Raw genomic sequence first — 25,764 nt, forward strand, 5'->3', positions numbered from 1 at the left:
GACCCAAGGAGAAAAGCTCCAATTACAATTACAGACATGCCAAAAAAAATGTTAATTAATACAAAGACTAAAATGTCTGGGCAATTGTTTCCTAAAAGGTCAATCTCCTGGTCATGACAACTCTCAATTAAAAAAAAGACAGTAGTACATTCTCCACTGAAGGTAGTTAAACATATTCACCTGTAAGGGGTGAGCCACTCTCTTTATAGAGAAAAACAATCCTCTTTTTAGAGTTCTTGATTTAAATCCCAGCTGCTTTAGATTTGTTTGTGAATCACTCCAGTATATTCTAGGGGCCAAAGCCACTAAAAGCTGAAGGGGACAGTGCCATGTTCAAGCAACAAAAGTTGCATTGCTAAGGGTCTGAAACATTATAACTCTATATATAACTAAAGACCTGATGATTTTACGAAGTAGCAATGGGTTTGTGTTAAATCCCTATAAGTTATTTTTTATCCTATTCCCAAAAAAGGTGCAGTATTGGAATGAAAAATGAATCATTTAGGGGAGAAGGATAGGTTACATTGCCCTCACATTTCTTTTTCCACAATGTTTTATTCTTCCTGCTGTTTTTCTTTACCACTCTCTGTTTGCTTATAAGGAAATTGTAGGTGGATGACAGCATAACCTTCCCATCACAAATTGATTCTGGAGGTACACTTTCCAGAACTGTGTGCAGTACTCCATGATACATTTGATTAACTGCTACTGTTCTTGTAAAGATGTGAATGATATAAAGGACATAAAGTACAGAAAATCACGGACAGTGTTGGATTTTGGTGTGACAGCTAGTCATTTTTGGAACTGCTGGTCCTAGGCAATAAATAAAAGCCAAGTGGTACAGTGGGTAAGGGGTATGCCTTTCAATCACAAGGTGCAAGGTTTGATTCTCACCACTGGAAAGAGCTTTACAGATTGAAGGTATATATTTTGGTTGGGAGGGTGGCCTAATGGTTAAGGTGTTTGCCTTACAAACGCAAGGTACAGGGTTTGAATCTCACAGGGGATAAATGACTAGGCTTAAAATGGCTTGCAAGGGCAGTTAGCCTAGTATTAATCTATGAACCTATGAACCTATAAACACGTGCCCATTGATATAAATGAACTTCATGTAATGTAAAATAAAATCCACATATAAAGTTTGATAAAAATAGTAGTGCTCTTACTTTTATGATGACTGATTGTTTCAGGGTAACCACAAATGACAACCATTTCACTTTGACCTCTACACTTAGGGTTATACATAGCAAATGTAAATCTTAAAATAATAAATCTGCACATTTGGGAATGCTAAGCGAAAAGAAACAACAGTAAAACTCATTCAGTAAATATATTAATATGATCAGTACTGCAGAACTAAGGAAAACTGTCCTGGTGTGACATACTAATCTCTGTAAAATAATGGCTGCTGCACAACTTAAATCAAAGGTGCAGGTACCACCTATGTGCAAATTTAGGTATGCTTATGAAAGCAGACTGAAGAAAAGCATTATGGTTAGATGCTCACAAAGTCTGATCTCAGTTTCTGTTCAGCTGCCAACATTTATTTTACTTTGTTTGCTAACTGCATAGGTGAACTGATACAGGTGAACACTGTCAAGCCACTAGCAATGCAGAGCTGAATAATGACTATAGAAAAAATTGACAAAATAATACCCTCTTAGAATAAAGTTAATTACGAATAGACAAAGTACTGTTAGAAAATGTAAGACATAGAAATAAACTAGAAGCAGTGTATATAACTGATTATATAAACATAAAATAAACAAAAAGAACTGAAAACAGCTCTTATGTGAGCATAGTGTAAGGACAGAGGACTAGTTAAGGCACACTGCACAAGACAGATGGAAGATGAAGAATACTCATACTTAGTTTGAGGGTTGCAGTGTGCAGCTGCCATATTATACGTCAACTGAGAGCTAAACGTTGTATCCTAGTATGGTATATTTACAAATATAACTAACATGGTTTGTTAATATTCTAAAAAGTAGCACAAAGACTAGGGAGAAGAGAAAACACCCAAACAAAAAGAGATCTTTTCCAATAAAAAAGGTTAAAGAATAATAATAAAACGGAAATGAATACACTGTGTATCGATTATTAATGTCATGTCGCTGCATATAGTGCACATATGTGTGCCAAAGGGTCATAGCGAATTACTTTTTATTACTGGGACAAACCAGAGATGCAATTGCCTGCACATATAATCTAAAACTCTCCTGTAGTGCCAAATCTTGTCTTTCCAGGAATCAAGCTTTACCTTTTAAAAGGATGAGATGTGTCTACCATACCCTTTAATCTGACTATCATGTGTGTCTACATTCAGTACTGTATGCGTCTCATAATGGCTGTATCATAGCGGCAAATCTGTACATTTTAACAATTGGCTTGTACTGGAAAGGTAACAAATGTTTGATGGTTTGATCAGTAGTGGTCTGTACTTCATATTGTGTGCCATGCTGTAAATGTATTTCCATTTAGAGCATGTGATCTCAGATGAAGCACAGCTCACTTTTAACATTTTCTTACTAATTTCCAATAAAGTATAATAAAAGGCAGTGCCAACACAAAATTAATGCAAGTAAACATATGGAAACTGCTCCGATAGCTGTCAGCTCCAACAGGGCATATAACAATTTGTAAAATGTTTGGATCACTGTGAAAGACAAATGGATATCACATTGTAAATATTATTTCTTTTGAAACTTTCTATCACATTTCTCAAAAATTCTTTTAAATAAATAAAATTTTTTTGCCTATCTTATAATTTCCACTTTGTTATGTCAGGACGTAAATAGCCAGACCCACTTCTTTACGAGAAAATATATAATATTTCTAAGTGTTTTTGCTGCTCTTCCATTCCGTATGACTGGAAAATAGAAGCATAAAAATTCAATCGAATTACAATGTGATAATGTCAAGGGACAGCTGCCTAAGTACCAATGTTGGGAAAGAAAAATAGGCATTAACAGGTTTATATCTTATGTGGTCATTGTGCATGAGAAAAGGCAACAAAATATAATACTTGGGAAAGTATGAAGGAATTAGGAAGAGTCTACTTTTTTTCCTTTACAGTGCATACATAATACCAACTTCAATCTTCATAAAACAGTCCATAAAAAGACAGAAATGAAGTATCACTCCCATGTTATTATTCAAGGCTAAAGCATCTGTTGATTCAATACCACACCTTTTATTTTAAAGACATTGTTATTTTTTTAACTATAGTCTAGTATATTGCTCAAAATCACACGTGAACATGAGCACATGAACACATAAAACAGTTAATGTAATTAGTCAGAGGTGGTTAACCAGACAGGCTGTTTCTCTCACTTGCTGAGGTCATCTGTCAAAGAAAAGATCCACAGCTGTCAGATCTGGGGTTTTATAGTGTAATTCCATTATATTGTGTAAACTTAGCTGACTGCTTGTCAAGTCACTGACACTCTGGACATCCATGTCCTTGGGGAATCCTTTCTATCCAGTAAATTCCGGCTTTTTATTTTTATTTCATTTGTAGTCACGAAGGCAGGTTAGTCATAAGTATGTCTTTACAGGGATGAACACAAAGCACTGTTTGGTTAATTAACTTACCCCAAGTCAGACAACAGGCAAATGAAGGCTGGACTATAGGATGAATCATATTGCTTACTTCTTGAAACTCTGAGTTAAACTGCCAGGCAGTTGTTATCTTGTAAAGGAAGAACATAAGAAATAACTGGCGATAGCATTCTCTGAAATTGATTTTAGAAAACTGGTCAGAATGAGCTTGAGTCAAATTATCTGTTAACACCTACATTCAATTCTAACTACTTGAAAATCTAGGATTTAATGCATTAAATGTTTTAAATAAAAATAATCTTTGCATATTGTCCATTATGAAGTGCTTACGGGTTAAGCACGTTGAGTGAGTATCCCTTTTCTAGGGTCACCCAAGATCACTGCCTGCATAAGTGATGTTCTCAGATTTACACAGTTTGCAAGTGAAAACTGAGAAAAGAATAAAAGTCCATACTATAGGGCAAAGGTCATTAATATCTTATAGCCTTACTCCTCTAAACTGAGATGCCAAATTATATTGAAGAATTTGCAGATTCTGCAATGTGCTGAATGTCAGATTCATATAGAAGCCTGCAATATATAGATAGCTGTTTTTTAAAGCTGAAAATAAGGAGAAAGAATTGTGCACTTTGTTTGAAAAAGGTAATCACAGTAGGGCAGAATGTGATTTCCTTGAAACAAACAACAGAGCAGCAACAAACAGGTGGTAGAAAAGCTTCAAGGGAAGCTAAGATCTAAAAAAAAGACAATTCAACAATTACAGCTGAGGTATAGGAACGGATTCACAGAAAAAGAAAGGAACTAAGAAAGAAAAGAAAAGAAAAAAGAGAAGGAGAGAAGATGGATAATATTGAAACTGGTTAAGAAGAGTAATATAATGATAAATGGAATATGACATAGACAGAGTGTGCAGCAGTGAACTGGGGCAATTTATAATGGAGCTATAACATGAGAGAAGACATGCAGTAGATAAACTGGACACTCTAAAACTGGCCATAGACATGAGAATGTGTGCAAATGTGGTGTGGAACTACTGTGGCAGGGCTAGCCATCTGGTGGTCTAAACCTTGGCTCTAGATGATCATCACTGTTGAAGTGACACCCCAACCCCATGTGCAAAAATGATAAAAAGGGGTTGTGGATGGATGGATGGATGGATGGATGGATGGATGGATGGATGGATGGATGGATGGATGGATTTGTGATAGCAGGAAGTCATGATACACTACTAGAGAGAATAAACAAAGTGGGTTGGTATCAAGTAGCAAGAAGCATGTATGTTTTGGCATGTTTTCCTTCCTGTGTAGTAGGGACACATGCCTATAAAATTGACGAGCAGGAAATAAACAAATCACAAAGGTAACCACAAGGAGATCAGAAAAGAGACAAGTGAAAGAGTTATATCAAAGAGACAGAAAGAAATAAAAACCTCCATTAGGGGATACTTAGGCACAAAACTAAAGAAAGGAGTAGAAGAGATTCCAAGATGGTGGACATCCTATAAGCACCCTCTCCACGAAGCTCCCACCTAAATTCAACCAAACAGAGAAATAGCCACATAAATTTAGTCATTAAAAGAAATTCCTAACATCACCTGCAATCTTCATCTCCAGACAACTGAGAAAAGAGAAAATATCGCTAAACCAGGAAAATATTTGTTAAATAAAGTCTCTGGATACTCTGGAGATGCCTCACCACGTGTAAAATCCGGGCCTCCAAAGACAAGCCCACTAGCTCTAATCCAGGGCAGGCCCCATAAATCTAAGAATATGTCCAAAGAAAGAGAAAATATGGAGACTCAAATCAACAAAACAAAGCTATTGGCTATAGCCTCACTAGAAAAAGAAACAGTATCCAAAAGACAAAGAATAATCAAACAGCAAGAATCAGCTAAGCCCAACCCAAAACAGAAGTCAGATCCAAGCTTCCACATAGACAAACTCAAGGAAGCTCTGCTACCACTTCATCTAGCAGTGCAAGGCTTCTCTGAGCAGTTATCCTGTTTTGGCAATAAAATAAATCAATTAGTGGAGTGCATGAACAGTGTCAAGGAAAGAATCACAGCCAATGAACATCAGCTAGCCCTGTTAAAGGAAGAATTAAAAACCAAAGACTCTACCCTGTCAGAGATTCAACAAAAGCTTATCGACCTTGAGGCAAGCAGCAGGTGCAATAATATATTAATTAGAGGTGTAGCTGAGTCCTATGAATACAGCCAGTTGATCCAAATCACAATGCAGATATTTCCACACATACTACACACTGATGCAAAGGCAAGCGGAATAATTATTGAGAGGGCCCATCAAGCATTGCACAAAAAAACAAAACGATGACACCCCAAGACAGATCTATGTAAAGCTGTTAAATTTCCAGGATGTCCAAAGGCTGCTCTCGGAAGCCAAAAAGCAAAACCCAATAATTTGGAATGGTCATAAGATTTCGCTCTCACAAGATCTCCCGATAGCCATAAAGGAAAGGTGACAAAAGCTTACACCATACTGCACTGAGCTTATAAAGTGCAAAGTGAAATTCCAAATGAGGTACCCAGCACAGTGATATTTTATAATAAGGAAGTGAAATACGCAGTTGACTCACCCAAGGACGCAAAAGCTGTCTTTTTAAAATGTTTTGGAAAGGCACTGGAGGCAGTGATCAGCTCATTTGCATAGGATCATTGGATCCGCTCACTTACAGGCTCTCTTTATGTAGTAATTTTGGTATCAAATTAATCGGATAAAGCAAGTCGTTCTTTTTTTGACCTACTTTTCTTTATTGGGAGAACTAAATTGGAAATGCCCATTAAACAGGAAATGAGCCCTTGGGAACATCTGTAACAGCACGTGTTGTGGAGTAGGAGGGCTTTTAAAGCACCAATGTCCATCACTAACACCAACAACTTCTTCTGCTTGACCAAATCACCTGACCATGGCTACAGGGAACTGTAATGACTCTCGGAAAGCTCTTCTGGTCCTATAGCCACACATTTTGCCATATTATTCTGTAAATATAGTACCACGCATCATCTCTGTTAGCAGAGAATACATTTCACCTGCAATTTTGAAGCCTAATTAGGATACTGTCATGGCTAAATCCAACAAGGAAGATAATTCGGGATATATATATATATATATATATATATATATATATATATATATATATATATATATATATATATAAAATCCACAAGTACTTAATGCCTTACATGCAGTTACATTATGATCGAATAGGACACGTAATGAACATTGACTCTAACCTCACATGGCAACAACTGGCTGATTGGGACTTTTTTGTTTCTTTTTAAGGACTTTATCCTAAAGGTATCTGGTAACTTGTTCCTATACTGTTTAGTTGTATGGGTTAAGGCACATCATACTTAACATTGCTATACAGTTAGTTCACTGGCTTGTATTTTTTGAGATGTTGTTGTTATATTAAGTAGCACTATTCTTTCACACTTAACATTTTATGGATTATTAAGCCTACTAGGTGTAATAGTTATAGGTCTGTAATTGTCATATAGGGAATTTAATCATCATAGGCAATAAGAACTTCACATTTTCCTATAGATACTATTGTGTTAAATGCACAATCAGGAGTGTAGTGGATTGTTAGTTAGGTTAATGGAATGACTATTGTAGGAGTCAGTCTAGAAATGTATATGTGGTTTAGTTTTAGTAATTTGTTAGTTTATGTAGATTATTAGTAACAGGGTACTTGATCTTATTAAATGCTTAAAGTGCGACCCTATTCTACCCAGTAATTACAAGCTCTTTCAAAATATGGGGATAGGTGGGTAGGCACAGAGGGAGTATTGAAAGAGCTAGGTGCTACTGCTTCCATGCTACATGTTTGGTATTTTTTTTTCCTAAGAAAAATGGGTCGAGCCTTTTGGGAAAACACATATCTTAATGTATTAACACATATGCTTACTCTAAATATTATGCCTTGGCTATGTGGATCATAGACTCATGGAATGGGCAAGGACTACAGAATAAGAATAAAAGAAATCTGCTGATGCACCTCATTTTTAAATCAGAGGCAAACATATGCTTCATACAGGAGACACATATGTTTAAGGATGATTGGAATGGGATCTCAAACAAGAAGTGGATAAAAACTATAACTGCAGCTGGAGACAGCTCTAACTCTAAGGGCGTAGCTACTATAATTAAAAATTAATTTAAGAAACAGATTATTGAGCACAGTGTTGATATAAAAGGTAGGTGGTGCTACTTTGTAGCCTCCAATCGTTTAAAAGAAAAAACAACATTATTCAATAATGTTTACGGCCCGTGTGCAAGACAACAGGATTTTATTTTGGAAATATATAACATAATTGTCAAATTCCCTGATCATGATTGCATAGTAAGTGAGGACTGGAATGCAGTCATTGACCCAGGCATCGATCAAACTAGCAGCCTATCCTCACAGCACCTACAAGCGTCAATTACCCTAGACGAGCTTATGACTGACTTAAAATTAGTAGACCCTATCTCATTTGGCGAAGGACAGGAGAAAAATAATCTTTATACATACTACTCGAAATGTCATAATACATGGTGAAGAATAGACTTTTTTCTCATCTCAAAGATGTTATCAGTAGAGGAAATTAAATACTCCTCCAAATCCAGACATTTATCAGACCATGCGAAAATTACCCTGCAAATTCACCCAACAGGTAATAACAACGTGAAAAAGAAAAATGGCTGGAACTGGTCTCTCAACAACAACCTTTTATCTAAACCAGAAGTGGTGCAGGAGACACTGGACACCCTTCTTGAACTAGAAAAGAACATAGATAGCATTACTATCCCATATGATGTCTAGTGGGCAGCCTGTAAGGCTAAGTTGAGAGGTATACTAATTCAGAAAGTGGTGCATTTCAAAAGAATTGCTAAACAGAAAATAACCTTATAACAGATCTGAAAGTGCTTGAATACAAGCAACAAATCAGACCTAACACTGACACTGAGAAGGCTATAAACAACGTACGAACACAATTATTTGAACTGCATCAACATAACTACTCTCTTCATGAGCTAAAATCCTTGGCCAAATATTCCGAATGGGCTCAACTCCCTTCTAAAGCACTAGGTAGAATAATTGCTAATAGGCAGGAGTCAGTCAAGATCTCACATTCAACATCATGGTAAGATTTACAAATCAGATAACCAAATAATAGAAATATTTCACAATATCTACTTAGATCTGTATGGGGTAGTAATCCAACAACCTACAAATGATGAAATTGAAGGCTTCTACAAAAATATTGAGTTCTCCAAGTTAAAGGAAGACCATGTAGTAATTCTTAAAACCCCTTTCAAACAGCAAGAAATTGTTGATGCCATAGGGAAGTTAAAGCCTGGCAAGTCAACAGGACCAGATGGTTATAACCCAGAATTTTATAAAACATTTAATCAAAAATTGTCCTCCATTCTCCTGAAGGTTTATAACTTTATCAAATTAAATGGCATAACCAATTACTACCTTAATAATTCTAAAATGATATTCATACCAAAAAGCAATTTGGATAGATCTGACCCACATAACTATAGGCCAATCTCCTTAATTAATCCAGATATTAAATCTTATCCCTGGTGCTAGCCGAAAGGTTGAAAATAGTAATGCTGCACATAATATCCTCTGAACAGGCTGGCTTCATGTCAAATAGACAAATGTGGGACAATACTTTAACCTTAGATGCTTTGATATGCACTACAAATGAAGACAGAAACCCCATATATGGCCTAATTTTAGATGCAAGTAAAGTGTTTGCTAGAGTTAGCTGGAACTTCCTATTCATGACCATGACATACTTTAATATTCCAGATACCTTCATTGAATTAATCAAAATATTATATAACAAGTCCTGCACCTACCTCTCCATTAACAAAACATTATTGGAACCTATCAAATTAGTGAAGGGTACTAGACAAGGATGCCCTCTATCCCCATACCTTTTTAATCTTTATTTGGAACCTTTATTCCTATATATCTCTCAAGCCACCAATTCTTTTCCAAAGATTCTGAAGACCAAGATTGCACTATCTGCATATGCGGATGATCTAAACATTTACTTTGAACACCTCAGCTCAGATCTAAAGAAAATAACTAGAACAATCAAAAAATATTTGAAACTTTCAAACTACAAAATTAATACAAAGAAATCACTCATCTTTCCTATAAACCCTAAGCTCCATAAGGAATATCCTTCTTCAGAATCACCATTTAAAGTAGTATACTCTTTCAGATACCTAGGAATCCAATATGAACACTGCTACTCATCTATGTACCAAAACAACCTTATGAAGATATGGGCAAAAACTCTACAAGACCTACGCAGATGGCAGCAGTTGAATATGTCTTTACTGTCTAAAGCAGCCATAATAAGGATGAACATCCTACCTAGATTATTATATCAATCCAATGTTGCGAATTTGCACATCCCAAATAACTTCTTTCAAAAAATATACAAAGGATTAGCCAAATTCCTATGGTTCCCCAAATTGGTTAGGATAAGCTATCTAAAATTAATGTACCCAAAAAAAAAAATGAGGCTTGAGCCTGCCAGATTTCCAATTATATTACTGGATTATATGTACAAATAGAATTATTACCATTTCAAAATACAACCCAAAAAAAGTCCTCTGGGCTCCATCATGGCTAAAAATCTGGCACAACCATATAACCAACACTAATATTAATCCAACCTCCCTACCTTTCCTATCTCCAAAGTGTCTAAAGAAATGTAAAATCAACAGAGGTCTGAAGCAAAAAATAAAGATATTCCAAGACTTAATAAAATCCCTTGAGTTGGATAAAGCCCTCTCCTTCCTCCAACCCTTACATATGAATCCCAACATCAGACTTAACAATAAAATGCTCAGCCTAACAGAGTACCCTCTAATAAAGGACTATACTGTGTGGGATATACAAAAACACAAAGGAAAATCATTAAGGTAACTAAGGAACAAGCTAAAGCTGGGTCATAAATGCGTAATTATTTTGCACCAGATCAGAGATCTCTTACCAACAATAATCACACATACTCCAAATATTGAACAAGAGTTAATAAGGACTACAAATATCATTGAATGTTTAAATAGTAAGAAAAGTATGGTCTCAAATACCTATAAAATAATTAAAGCCCTTAAATACCAGAACCTGCTGTTGTTCTCTAATTATTGGGATCAGCAAGGGGCTAGCTTCAGTGAGGATCAGAAACTCAATGCAATTGTTTCCACTATCAAGTTAACTCCATTTAAAAAACGAATATATACACAAATTATGATTAATAATAATTCCTATTTCACTCCCACCATACTAAACAAATTTAACCCGAAGGTCTCTTCTACATGTTCATGTTGCTCCTTCCCGCGAGCAGACCTAATACATTTCTTATGGCTCTGCAAACACACACAAACTGTGGTGCTCACTAAAGATGCATATTGCTCCTTCCCACGGGCAGACCTAATACATTTCTTATGGTTCTGCAAACACACACACAAACTGTGGTGCTCACTAAAGGTGCATCTAGAGAAAATGGGATATCATAAATCAACACTATCTTGGGAAATGGCAGTACTCCACACTTCGGATCTTAATTTATCTAAACTGAAATTGCATGTTCTGATCACCCTATGTTTACTAATTAAACTGTATATAACTAAAAACTGGATGGACAGCACCAAGTTATCTTGGAAGGAATTTAAGAATCTAGCAATTAAGTACATAACCGCTCAAAAACTATTTATACAAAACATTAATAAACAAAGCTACTATCAGAAATATTGGAAGCTTTTATTTTATCTAATTTTGGGAGACTAACATATAGGTTAGAAAGAACATTTAACCATTGTGGACCCATACTAAGCAGCATCCCTCGTAAGTATATAATTAAAGACGTAGCTTTGTTGATAGTGTCTCTCAATTTTAAATAAATCACCAAAAGCTACTACTGGAACTGGTTAGACCCTTCATACAGGAAGCTGTAGCACCATTCCATATGCATTTTGTATATTTGCATATATGTAAATAGTTGGGTTTGGTTGTTGTTATACTTTCATAATAAGGAAGGTATTGTTACGATGACCGCATTGTTCTGTATTGTCTGCATATATGATTAAATATTGATCAATACTTTCTGTATAAAACAATAAAATATTATTCAAAAAAAAAAGAAAGAAGCAGAGATAGACAAGAAGGAGGTGGGAGGATGTTACATCAGATGGCTTGTCTGACTCAAATGTAAGGTGGTAAAGGAAGGCATAAAGGTGGAGAGCAGATGCTGGAGGTGTCAGGACAGGCATCAGTTATTCAGTGTCATGCTTTTATAGGGTAGTTTTGGCCACCATTTCAAAGGGGTTCAAGAACATGTTCCATTTCCCAACCTGTATTACAATGAAGCTGTTGAATCTTTTATATCTACCAGTGTAGGAAACTCTGTCATATTAAGGTCAAAAATAACTTCATACTTCACAATTCAGCAGACTAGAATAATCTCCTTTATTTTAAAGAAAACACATACATAAGAGATTAAGCAATCATGGCCTTGTCTCCTCAGACAGAAGGAACTTCATCTGTTTATACTGTAAATGCTTCTAGGCATAATAGTTTGTATCTATCAGACTATAGCCACTGACCAATTAAAACTAAACAACTTTGTATCAAGAGTCTGCAAACCCCTTATCTGTGCCTTTCCTTATTTGGTGCAAGTTATGATGTTTACTACTCACTCTTCTAATTACTGTCCTTTAGTGCAACATGAACGCATGTATGCAGAAATATGAAGCGGTATTAGCTTACTAGTGTATGTAAATAATTAGCTCTAAATACTGTAAATAGTTTTAAGAAATGTGTAGAAATATCTCATCTATGTCTATTTTTGTAACATTAATGATCTTGTCTGTCCGTGTCTGTCTTGGAGCTTATCTCCCCGGGCCTCTACTGAAAATGGACATATATCCAGTTAGACTAGCCCAGTCAACAAATGTAAAATAAATAAAAATAAATAAATGTTCCATGCTGGAACTTTCTACAGGTTTACATTTTAGCAAGGATCATGCTGGCAATGATAGAAAACTAAAGACAACCCCGGGCTCTCTGGATCCACCTTGAAGCCAGATGGATTCCAAACAGAGAAAATATTATGTATACACTAAACATTTTTCCAGTCTTACAGTTCTCCCTTCATAGTCATATTTGATGGGGTTAAAGCAGCAACAAAGTAAGAAAGAGAGAGAGAGACACACACCTCAGGTAACAATCCTTAAAAAAATTAAGTCTCTACCCTTCCTTCTTAGTTTTTATCCATCCATAGCCACTTCTAAGTACAATGCCTCTCCCAGCACTTTTATGTACACCCAGGAATAAGAGCATTGACTAAAATATTTGCTTGTAAATCATTCAGCTTCATAAACCATTATAAGCTATTCCTAAAGTATGCTTATTGATGGTTGATCTCTTAACTGTTCCGTACTGCTTTTCCTCAGAATGTCTAAACTGTAATGTTTCAGGATATAATTTTCCCGTTAACTGTAATGCGATAACATTGTCTTTAATGAAATGGATGGTACATAAAAGGTAGATGCCAAAAACTGAATCAAGCCACCCAACACACACACACACACACACACACACACACACACACACACACACACACACACACACACACACACACACACTCTGGGAAAAATCATTTACTCCTTCAGCAAGAAAGTCTTTTTGCAAATAAACAACTGCTTACAGAGACCCAGAGGACCTTGTCAACAAATGCACATTAAATTTTGTATCCCTTCAGCTAAACCCAGTCTTCTTCCCTTCCGTCCATGTTCCCCAGTGCTGGCTCTGGACTTAGAGGGTGAACAGCACATTCACATTGTAACAGCAAGTGGTGCAATCCTCCATGCAGTCCAGGTACAACAGAATGTATGCACTGAGCATGCCTCATGGCCCAGCTACACCATGAGATCTTCTGGCAATACTCCAGCATGTTCTTCCGTGTGGTGGCAGTTCAGGCTATTGTTTAAGTTAAAAGACGCCATAACTGCTGGTGACCTTAGAAGAACAGAAAGGGAAAGAGAGGAAGAAAAGAACACACTGCAATTCTCTACAGGTGCTGGCCTGTTTTAGACAAATAAAACTAGATCAGCTAAGTTTAAAAAGAAAGAATAAAAGTGGTTTTCCATCTCCAGGTGACCCTACCATGGTGCAAATAAAATCAAAAGAAACCAACAGCATGAATGCCCCACCATTATTCTTCAGTGTTCATTTTGCAATAGCAGCTTTCAGCTTCAATAACTCATCCTGCAAAGAGTTGTCTTAACTAGTTCCCTCCAGTACATCTGTTTTGCATGTGTACTTTTAACTCCCAGGGGGTGCAGCCTTTAAAAAAAAACTCAAGTTATCACCTTACAGTTCAAACAAATATTCATATCTCTGGAACCGTAAGTGTTACTACAAAACTGCAAATGGCAAACTGCACAGGATAAATGGATCTTTGGGTGTGACAAGGGTAGACAGGATGAGGAATAAGTATATTAGAGGGTCAGCACAGGTTGGACAGTTTGGAGACAAAGCCAGAGAGGCAAGATTACTTTGGTTTGGACATGTGCTGAGGAGGGATGCTGGGTATATTGGGAAAAGGATGCTAAGGATGAAGCTGCCAGGTAAGAGAAAAAGAGGAAGGTCTAAGATAAGGTTTATGGATGTGGTTAGAGAGGACATGCAGGTGGTTGGTGTGACAGAGCAAGATGCAGAGGACAGGAAGAAATGAAAACAGGTGATCCGCTGTGGTGACCCCTAACTGGGAAAAGCCGAAAGAAGAAGAAGAAGATGTTAGTGGCATTCATTCAGTTTGATGCTTACCTCTCAACCTGAAATCAGGAAAAATCTGAACAGAGGCCCATGAAAAATAGGTACAACTGGCCAAAAATCTGTAGGCTGATCAACATGAAATTTGCATACACAATTATGTAACCATGCCCACTCCAAAGGAATTGTGGGATAGCAACTTTTAAACACAAACTGATATACAAAATATGATTATGAAATGCAAAACATACAGAGTAGTGTTTTATTTATAATATTTGAACTTGCATCAAACTTTGAACTTTTGCAAACTGGAAAACTAAAATAACAATTTTCTTTTATAGAAATTAAACTAACTGCTTCTGCCTTCTTCAACCAGAAAATAAATGAGCTAGATTTAAACAAAGGAAATCAGCAGATAGGTAGATTTACAGACTGAGCACTTTTTGGCAAACTCAATCAGTTCTTTCAAAGCAGAGAAGTGTAGTAATTAATTGAATTCAAATAAGTGTAATAATATATGGATTTAGCTAACACTAGGAATACATTCAATATAATTTCTACAAAGATCATCATTATGAAACAATATTTTCTATGGAAAATATTTAAGCAATCTGTTGCAGAACTATTCATACAGAACATTACCTTTGAAACACTTACATTTAGGCTCGTGGACTAACATTGCCTTTAGCTGTTTCTAAACATGATACTATTCTCACTTTGTCTAATTTCTGAGACACATTTCTACAAGATTCGGGGACAATTTAGAAAATGTTTTTCATTAGTGGTAAAGATTAAAGGGAGGTCTCAGTAGTTTAGTTTCCATGTTGTTTTTTAATGAATATGAGGTAAATTTAAATATAAACTTACTTTGCAAACATGCACAGCAACTCACATATGAAAGTTTAAAAGCCAGACATTTCCACAAAAATAATGTCTCCTGTAGTAAATGGTAACCATTTTTTTTAAATATGTAACAATGATGTTCACTGGGAGGGGACAAGATGATGGACCCTAGGATTTTGTTTTTGATGGATTGCAGTATGTGGGTTTTGTAGTAAAAGTAGGGCATTTAATGGTAGGAAATAGTCTAATCTTAGCAAAAGAATATTAAAGTTTGCTAAGACCTCTAAAAGTCATTCTCCTGGCCTACTGATCAGTGGCATAGCTAGCGTTTTTGCCACCCGCAGCTGTCTTTGAGTTTTCCGCCCTGCACCCCTCATAAAATCATAGTAGAATTGGACCCCCCATACACAGCCTTCCCTCCTGTAACCATTCCAATGTCCCATTATTTGGCTATTTCTCCCCATTTACCATAAACTCTGTAATGTCATACTGCTTTATGCTTTACTTCTACAATGATTATTTGGATTTCATTTAAAACTTTTATTTAACATTTTATAGCACAAACACTAATAGGCATCTGCTAAACAAAGTAATGTAGTCTCACAATGAAAATAGACTTACCATTTAAACTTATCTGCCCTTGAAAATCACTTTCATTGAAACAGCATTGAAACCCATATTCAAAGAAAATGCATCTGTCCATTAGTGGATAAAGATTACCTTTGGGCTGTTTTCAAATCATAGGTCCCTTGCACATGAAGCATACAAGTGTCCTTTGAAGCACCTTCATGATTGTATTAAATTATATTCCTTGTATAATACAGCACACTTGTTAGAGCACATTTTAAATTTATTGTTTTGAACATTTTTCCACTAAACAATGAAACAAAATGTATGAACCAAGAATGACAAAACTGCCCAATTCAGAACATTTCCATCATGAAAGTCTACTCATACTTCTGTCATTACAATCCACCAGTATCAGTAAGTATGCACACTCTCTGCAGAAGTTAAAAGCCATCTAAATAATCACACATTAAATAGATCTGTAACCAATGAAAATGTTGCTGCTTTCATCTACAAATAAAGTGCCTGTTGCCCTTGAAGAATAAATTGCCTATGTAACATTAAAAAATGATACGCTAGTAATATTGCAATAGGGAATGGGTGACAAACTCATACCAGGTTCATAGTTACTAGGTATCTCCACCAAAGAGGACATTCTCAGGACTGCAGCATTCACCCCCTTTAAACGTATAACACAGTACAGTAACAGCAACCCATCTACATACTGTGGGAGAAGAACCCACAGCCTTCTGCATCAAAAGCAATTATACTACTTGTTGCACCACTAACAACACAAACAGACTTGGCATAAGTAGCACTAAACTTCTCTCACCCTGAAGAACTATGCAGCACAAAAAATCTGGGAAAAGCCAACATTTATTGGGGGGGGGGGGGGAGAAATACCCATAACTTGGGACACATTTTAAATATTTTTTTATAATCTTATAAAATTGCTAGAATAAAATGTTTTGTGTTACCATGTGTTTCCTAAAAGATAGAAAGACTAAAACTTAAATGGCTATCATTATTTAGTAAATTCAGTTCTCACTGATTTGACAGAAAACCACAAATTGTGAGAGGAACAGACCAAAAGTATGAGCTAAACATTCCAGACATTCTGTGAAACGTTGGACAGTTGAGAACTATGGACTTAACTCCTTGACTCACAAGTGGTGGTATGGGTAGAGAATTTAGGCTATTGCTTCTTGTACCTAAGGTACAGGGTACATTAATTCCCAAAGAAAAAGACCAGTAAACAGATTTACTTAATTAAGTAAACAGTCCAAAGTGCTGCCTGGGGTGGACTCTCTCGCCCACCCACCCCACCCCCCTGCCACTAGCTGTAGTAGTACAATTGTCTTGTTTCTCTCGCACATAAGAAAATCAATGCAGCAAGCCCAAAGAAATGAGTGCAGCAATACACTCGAGCACACACTCTTCAATGCAAAGACCAGTCCCAAAAGTAAAAACAGCTTTACTTAATTAAGTAAACAGTCCAAAATGCCGCCCAGGATGGACTGCCCCTCTCGCCCTGCCACCAGTAGCTCTATTAGTGCAGTCATTTTTTTTGTCTTACCTGGAAGAGCCAGGGAAAGATAGCTGTGCTGTGCACTGCCTGAATAAGAAGAGAAGACTTTAACCCACAGACCAGTCTGAATCTGCAGCTCTTGACTGCTGCACTTAAATAAGTTAAATTAAGTAGTAACGAATGGCTCAGCAGCTAAATTCTGACAGGCTGTCTGCCTCATGAAGCTGATGTCATTTCACACGCCCTGCACAAGATGATGCCAAGAACAAATTCGTCCAAAAAAAAAAAAAAAAACTTCAAAAAAAAAAAAAAATTGGAAATTAAAGGGGCCACTCGGGAATTCGTGGCATCCCAATATTTTGCCCTAAAAACGGTATTTACTGAGGAATTCAGTGCATTTGGGAGGTATAGCTTAATGCTTTAAATTGTATTTTATAAGCCAAAATAAAGGCAGTGAATATTAATTTTGTAATGTTATATAAACAGTTTATGATATCCCAATAACCATTCAAGCAAGACAACACTGCCAGCAGGATTTTCTTCATTCAGCTGTGAGTTTTCATATAAGGCTATGGAATTCTGTCTGTGTTACCTGAATGTTGAGATATTTAGAAAAATATGAACATTATTGTAATACAAATAAACAATATACTAATAATATTAAATATCACTTTCACTGCAATTAGACAAACATCAAATATCAATACAATTGTGTTTGCTATCATGTGTGGTTTAAGATGAAACCTTCTGATACTTTGTATGTAGCATGATTTTGGAATTATTAATGTAAATATAAACAAGCAATATTTGATGCCTAGAGATGTCAGTAGGAGTTAACTTCAGAAATGCCTGGAGGCACACTCAACTGTAATGAGTTCCAGGTGTGCAGACAAGACTCCTAGTATATGAGAGGACCAGAGGAAAAAATGGCAAGACATTTGGGAGAGCTTTTAGAAAGAATATAGCAAATTCAAGATTATAATCAGATGCAGTACAGGGAGAGAGGCAGACACCACAGACATTGATGAGGACCAGAAGAGGTAAAGTTGGAGGGGTTGTATATCTGACTTTCTCCCATCATCTTGCATTGTCTCACACCAGTTGGATGTACTCTTCTGGTATCCTCTTCCCATTTTTTTCTTCTTTTTTTCCAATTCTGATGCCATCCTCTCTACAGGATTTGTGTTGCTTTTTCCTTTCTAGCCACATTATGCCTTTTCGCCATTTACTAGCCACTCCCTTACTACCTCTAGCTCCTAAACTCTGCACTGAAGCTCTACCATAATGCCCTAGATTCCATATCCTCTGCCAAACCAGTGTTCCACATTTTGAGCATAGCCCTCATTGGTTTACCCCTCTTCCTGTCCATCCTGTACTCCTCCTTCCATGTTGACCAATTGCTGGATCTCCCACTTCTTTCATTTTCCTACTGGTATTTGTAGAAATAAATCTTCTTGGCAGCTGCATGACTAAATATAATCAACATGACCAAATCTCCTAGAACAAATTTTTATACCATCTATTGATGCTGTCTGTCATCTGTCTTCTCCTATCTAGAGGTTACTGTGCACCACAATTGATGCCTAAAGTGACTGATCTATATAACTCTTCCTCAATGGACAATTCCTAGATTCTGGGCTGATGTCCATGACTCCATTCAGTCTTGGGTAGGTTTGAGGTGGAAACTCCAAGTGTGTTTTTGTGAGGTGGGAGGAACCACACAGAGACAGACAGGGAACATGTAAACTCTTCAAAGTCATTGGCCCAAACCTTGTACCTTGTGCATGGCAGGTTAAAACCTTACCTATTGTATCAACTGTGTCATATCCAACTTGTCCATCTTTTGTCAAGAATAACCATCAAAAAAGGTGAGAGACTGGCACTGATTCCAAGAAGATGGCAACAGTTCATGTAGGAAATGGTAAAATGGGGTTGATGATGATGATGATGATGATGGATACTCTTCTTCAAACAAATGCTCATGAGTACAAAAAACTATTTAAACTTGTCAAGAAAACAATGAAAATCAATGTAACAGTACAAAACATTTTTGAAGGGAGATTGGGAACTATACATATCCCCTGATATAGGGGGTTGCCCCCTCATATCACTGCTACATAGCTATACTAACTTAGAGATTGCTGTATTTCAGCGTAAAAATGTCTTCAAGGTACTGCAATTTTCCAATGAAAATGTACCAAAAACACCGTTGAACTCTATTATTCACACAGTCAAGTGTCAAACAAATCTTTCCTCCTCCCCATCTGCAAGGTCATGTGATGTGCTATGACAGATGTATTATCCTTATCATCTGATCTCATAATGAAAATAATCACACTCACGTGGTATGTCTTATCCTTACCTGTTGATCATATACTGGACATAATCTATACCCCCCACTGCTCAACAGTTTGTGCTTGTGTGCTCAAAGCTGCAGTGAGTTAGGCCTTCTACCCTTGTTCTGCTGTTTTACAAAAACTGCTGTAAGACTACAAAAGATAAGTGCTTATTTTCAACTGTTTTCTACACTTCTGATTAACTAAAACAATACTTTCTTTATATCTGTTTAAACTGTGCAACTGTGTTTAAGCTTAATGAATTCAATCCTTACCTCTGTTCTGATCTTTATCTTATTTTTGATTCTCTGTTCTGTTCATTTTACTTGTTGCTGCACTTGAAAAACACTGGAATAGAGCTGAATCCAGTACTGTTTCTGACCTTTGGAGTTTGTAGTACAATTCATTTTTTTGTCTAGAGAGACCTAGTTGTTTCTTCATAGGAGGGGGTTTCAGTTTGGTCTGATCTGGCTAGAGTTGCTGCTACAAGGCTCTGTTTTTTGATTTGATAATCTGTCTGGTTCTCATTTCTCTGCTTTAAATAGCCAGTGTTTAAACTAGTTTGTGTTTGTTTGCTCAAAGCTGCAGTGAGCTAGGCTTTCTGCCCTTGCTCTGCTGTTTTATAAAAACTGCTGTGAGATTACAAAAGATAAGTGCCTATTTTCAACTGTTTTCTGCAGTTCTGTTGTTGTTGTTGTTTGTCTTTTGGCTTTTCCCGGTAAGGGGTCACCACAGCGGAACTCCGGTCTGCTAATGATTGGCAGTAGTTTTTTATGAAACGCCGAGGTGCCAGCTCGACGCTCAACCTTCTAAAACAATATTTGCTGGATATCTGTTAAAACTGTGCAACTGTTTTTTAGGCTTAGTGAATTCAGTCCTTACCTCTGCTCTGATCTTTGTCTCCTTTTTTGTTTCTGTTTGTTCTGTTCATTTTACTAGTTGCTGCACTTGAAAAACACTAGCAGAGAGCTGAATCTAGTACTGTCCATGACCTTTGGAGCTTGTAATACAGTTAATCTTTTGTCTAGAGAGGCCTAGCTGTTTCTTCATGGGACAGGGTTTCAGTTTGAACTGATCTGGCTAGAGTTACTGCTACAGGGCTCTGTTTTTTGATTGTATAATTTGGCTGGTTCCTGTTTCTCTGCCTTAAATAGCCAGTGCTCAAAGCTGCAGTGAGTTAGGCCTTTTATCCTTGCTCTGCTGTTTTACAAAAACTGCTGTGAGACTTCAAAAGGTAAGTCCTTATTTCCAAATGTTTTCTGCACTTCTGATTAACTAAAATAGTATTTGCTGCATATCTGTTTAAACTGTGCAACTGTTTTGTTAGGCTTAGTGAATTCAATCCTTACCTCTGTTCTTGATCTAAACTTGGTGGCTTTTGAGTTGCCCACCTGCCTTTAAATTTGTTATTGGGCACTTCTCCCAGTCCCATTGCTTCAGGTCATTCTACTGAGTACAGTGGGATCAGTTGTGATGGCCCACCCCTTTAGCTTCTTAACCTTGAATTATCTTCTGTCTCCTCACTTTCTACCTAAAAAACATATTGTGCCTCTTCCTACTTCGTCTGCCTGTTCTTAGGTGTTCAACTGCATTTAGTTTGCTGCATTTGTTTCTGCTTGTTGGTAGCTTGCCACACTTGTTATTGCTTGTTGGTAGCCTTATTAAATTGATGGCAGTATTCTACTGAATTGCTGCTTTATTTGAGCAGTTTTTTTACTGTTGTGATTGGGGGCTAATTTATCACATTTGCACTGTTTTAAAGCAATTTACTGATCAACTGCATTTCATTACTCTTTAACTGTATTTCATTGCTATTTACTGAAATTCATTATTGTTTGACTGCATTTTACTGCATGTCATTGCTGTTTAACTGTATTTTTTCATACTGTCAGTTCTGTTTTTCTCTGTAAGTTAATATGTACTTTATTGTGAGTTTTACAATGTTCTTAGGTTTGCTGCATCCAGAGGTGTTTTTTTTTTTTTTTTTTTGCCCTCCGTGTTTCTGGCAGCCATCTTGTGTTGTTAGGGGCATATCTCTTCTGCTAGTGAAAGCAGCAGGGCTGCCTGGACCTTGTCTGGCAAAGGCTGATTGGTAAAGAAAGCAGGACTAGCAGGATTGGCTAGATTTCTGTGTTACTAGAATCTTCTATGTTTTGTGGTATTTAAACCCCACAGTTGAGCTGATTTGGGCTTGTTTGCATGTCACAGACCACAGCTACACTGTTTTAACCCTTTGTGAGGTATTCCAGCTATACATTTTCCCTTAGCAGCACTTGTGTGATCACCTAGTAGTAGTACTACTCTTAGATCTTCCACCCTTTACCCTTTACTGTCTCTGACCTCTCTCCCTCAGATTCTGACAAATATGGATGGACAATTTCCTACATTTTCTCCTGCCAGTTAGGTTGACATGAGCATCCTGAGACAGGGTAGCAATTGCCTCATGTACACAGACTACACTCTACTACTACCACCTAGGAATACAATATGTGAGAGGTGCAATTGCATTAAGAACCTAGAGTCTATGCTTTCTCCCTCACAAGCCAGTATATCTGGCACTGAGAAGGTTGGCAACACAAACATCACACCTCAAACACCACCCACACCTACACAATACACACCCACATATGCGGAGGTCCTCAACAAAAACATACCCAAACAAAATGAGCTCTGAGGCAAAAACACACTTGAACTCCACTGCCCACCACACCACACACCACACATAGTCCTCACACCTGTGTCTCACAACCTCTAAGGCCTAAACATAAAATCAACATATTAGTCATAGAAGACTCCATTGTGAGACACACAGATGTGCCCCTCACCAGGATGGATAAGGAAAAAGTCATGGTTGGTTGTTTGCCAGGTGACAAAATCCACCATATCACCCATGCACTCAAGTCTGTCAACAACAAGTACTACTATGACTCTGTCATAGGTCTTGTTGGCATGAATGACTTGAGATGTACCACCCTGGACTATATGAAGAGAGACATGATTGAGCTTACTGAATATGTGTCCCAGGCAGGTATGTTCCTAGCCTTAAGTAACATTCTACTGTCACACAGAATGATGCCTCAATACAAAAAGAAAATGATTGACTTTAACAATTGGCTTAGTTTCTAGTGTCATTCCTAGGCGATCCAGTACCTGACAGCCTGGGAAGACATGACTGACAAACCATGATGCTGTGCCAGAGATGGCCTTCATCTGTCTCCCTTGGGCTTCAGGCTTCTGAAAAGACTCTTGTCTCCCCATAGTGCCTTTTTTAGGCAATGCCATGAGGTCAAAATTACCAATATGAAAATGTCATTAAAATGCAAATTAAAGGCCATACTGCTAAATGCTAGGAGTCTAATCATGAAACTGCACTCATTGCAAGCATTCTAAACCCTGGAAGATGATGATATTTGGGCAGTCACAGAAACCTGGTTCAAAGCTATGGAGAGCACCCCAAACATACTAGTTTACTCATCCTATCATACATTCAGACCTCAAATCATGGGCAGCAAAGCAAAAGGATGTGGAGTTGCAATATATGTAAAAAACATACATACCTCCAGGATGGTCAAACCATATGATGCACAGGAGACACTCCAGGTACAGTTAACCATTGACAAGACCCCTATTCAAATCATAGCTAGGTACAAGCCCCCAATTTTGACTCAAGATGCCTGCTCCACCTATCTGAACCTCTTCCAATCTATCAAGATTCAACCTTTTACCCTGATCCTGGATGATTTTAACTATCCAACCATAGACTGGAAGAACTACTCATGCCAAAACATAAATGCCCAGAAATTCCTTGATTTTCTCAGTGCAAATGTCTTGGACCAGCTAGTCGACACCCCCACAAGAGGTGAAAATATACTGGACTTGGCATTAACAACAGGAGTAACCACTGCAGGATCCCTACAGTATCATTCTCCCTGATAAGATCTGACCACAAAGCAGTCACTTTCAAAGTCACCATCTCCCCTGCCCCTACCCCCCCAAGGTAGGATCAAACAAAAAAGAACTTCTCCAAAGTCGATTACTAACTCCTGAGGGAAAGTATAAACAACTTTACAACTCCCTCCCCCTTTATAGGAACTGGCGGGCACATATGTCCAAACCTACACCAAAGTACTATACGAGCACTTATATAGCTGCATAGAATCAGGAATACCTGACATGACAAAATCCTCCTCCTCCTCAAGTAAGAGTAAACCTGTCTGGTGGACATCTGCAATAAATAAACTCTTTAATAAAAGGAAAAAATTGCTGTCCAGGATCAAGAAGGAGGTGCCTAATTGGAAGCAATCTCTCCTTGCTTGAACAAGCAAATAAGAGCACTAGTGAAATCCTCCAAAGCAAACTTCGAGTCCAAACTGGCCACATCTACTAAAGACAGTCATAAGGCCTTCTTCACATATGTCCGCAATCTCAAAGGAAGCACTCAGATCTGCTCAAAACTGGTGGTCAAAGACACCATGTACACAACACCGTAGATGTAGACAACCTGCTGGCAGACAGGTTCAGTGAAAAATTCAATGCTCTTCCCCCCCAACAGTAAATCAGGACATCCCCAGCACCTACCCCCCTTATCTCTAGGGAGCAAGTCATCACTGCCCTTTCAAATGCAAAAAATACAGTCTCCATGGGATATGATAACATCTCAGGCTGAATCCTACATGAACTCAAGTAGGAACTTACAGCACCATTAGGCACCCTATTCAACCAAAGTCTGAATACTGGCTTTGTCCCAGCTGAGTGGAGGACAGCCACTGTCATCCCTTTGCACAAAGGTGGAGCATCCACCGATCCAGGAAATTATAGACCCATCAGCCTAACTAGCCTGATCTGCAAGGCCATGGAGTGGATTATCATGAACCTCATTAAAAAGGACATTGGCAAACTCCAAACACATGATCCCATATAGTTTGGTTTCGTTAAGGGGAGGACATGCTTATTAAATCTGGTCAACTTCTTTGAGACAGTCACCAAAAACTATGGATGAGGAGAAGACGGTGCACACCACCTACCTTGACCTGGCCAGAGCCTTTGATACTATTCCCCACTCAGGTATAATAGATAAATTCTTTCAACTAGGCATCAATCCATATGTTACCAGATGGGTAGCAAACCGGCTCACTGATAGAACCCCACCTAGTCAAAATAGGGAAGCCACCTCAAGCAGCAGACCTGTGATGAGCGGTGTACCCCAGGGATCAGTCTTGGAGCCTCTGTTGTTTAGGTTAAACTTTTCTGAGGTGCAGGCCAAAACCAGTGAACTATGGCTGACCAAGTTTGCAAATGGCTGAAAGATGGGCACTGTCATCAATTCCTCTAGTGATGGGGACATCCTCCAAGAGGGTCTCATCCAAACGAATGACTGGTGCCAGAAACATGGCCTCAAACCGAATGCCAAAAAATTAATTATCATCCCCTTTTGGGAGAGTGACATCTCCATGAATTATCACATTAATAACAAGGTCCTAAGCACGCAATCAGTTGTGGGACTTAGGCACCCAGGTTGATACCAAATTGACTTTGGACCACCATATTGCCACCATTGTATGGAAAGCTTTCTACATGGCCCACCTCTTTAGTAAGGGTATATCATCCAGTGACAAGGAGGTCATAACATCCCTGTATTCATCCATTATAAGACCCATTATTAAGTACAATGCCCCTTTCAGCATGTACCTCACAAAGCACATGCAGCAGCCGGAGAGACCACAGAGCTTCCTCAAACCATGGCCTCAAACATCTACCCTACACAAATAGGCTAAAGGCCCTGTCCCTCTACTCAGTCTCATACAGACTCCACAGAGGTGACCTCTGTCTGGCATGCAAAGCAATCTCAGACCCCACCTTGATGAGACTGCTGCATATCCACAAGTCAAGCTCCACTCAAGTAACCCACACGCATGACCTCACCCTGGTCTGGGACATCAATAGGACTTGTTGATGGGACAGATTTGTGTCCCAGAGACTCTTCCTTCTGTGGAATAGACTCCCTCTCCATGCCAAGCAGAGTACCTCATTAACCCTATATAAGCGCAACCTGGTTAACTAGTTGGGGAGCAGAAAATACACCCCTGGATTCCACCTGTGTCCCTGCTGGACAGGGGT

At 37.9% G+C, this 25,764-nt stretch overlaps 1 protein-coding gene across 1 annotated transcript in view; it reads left to right on the plus strand.

Annotated features, from left to right (window-relative positions):
* CACNG2 (calcium voltage-gated channel auxiliary subunit gamma 2) overlaps window positions 1–25,764 on the plus strand; it is a 1,878,586-nt gene that overhangs the window by 919,065 nt on the left and 933,757 nt on the right. The window lies entirely within an intron of this gene.

This window comes from Protopterus annectens, chromosome 1.part0, assembly GCF_019279795.1.
Source record: "Protopterus annectens isolate FY-2018-M chromosome 1.part0, PAN1.0, whole genome shotgun sequence".
NCBI lineage: Eukaryota > Metazoa > Chordata > Ceratodontiformes > Protopteridae > Protopterus > Protopterus annectens.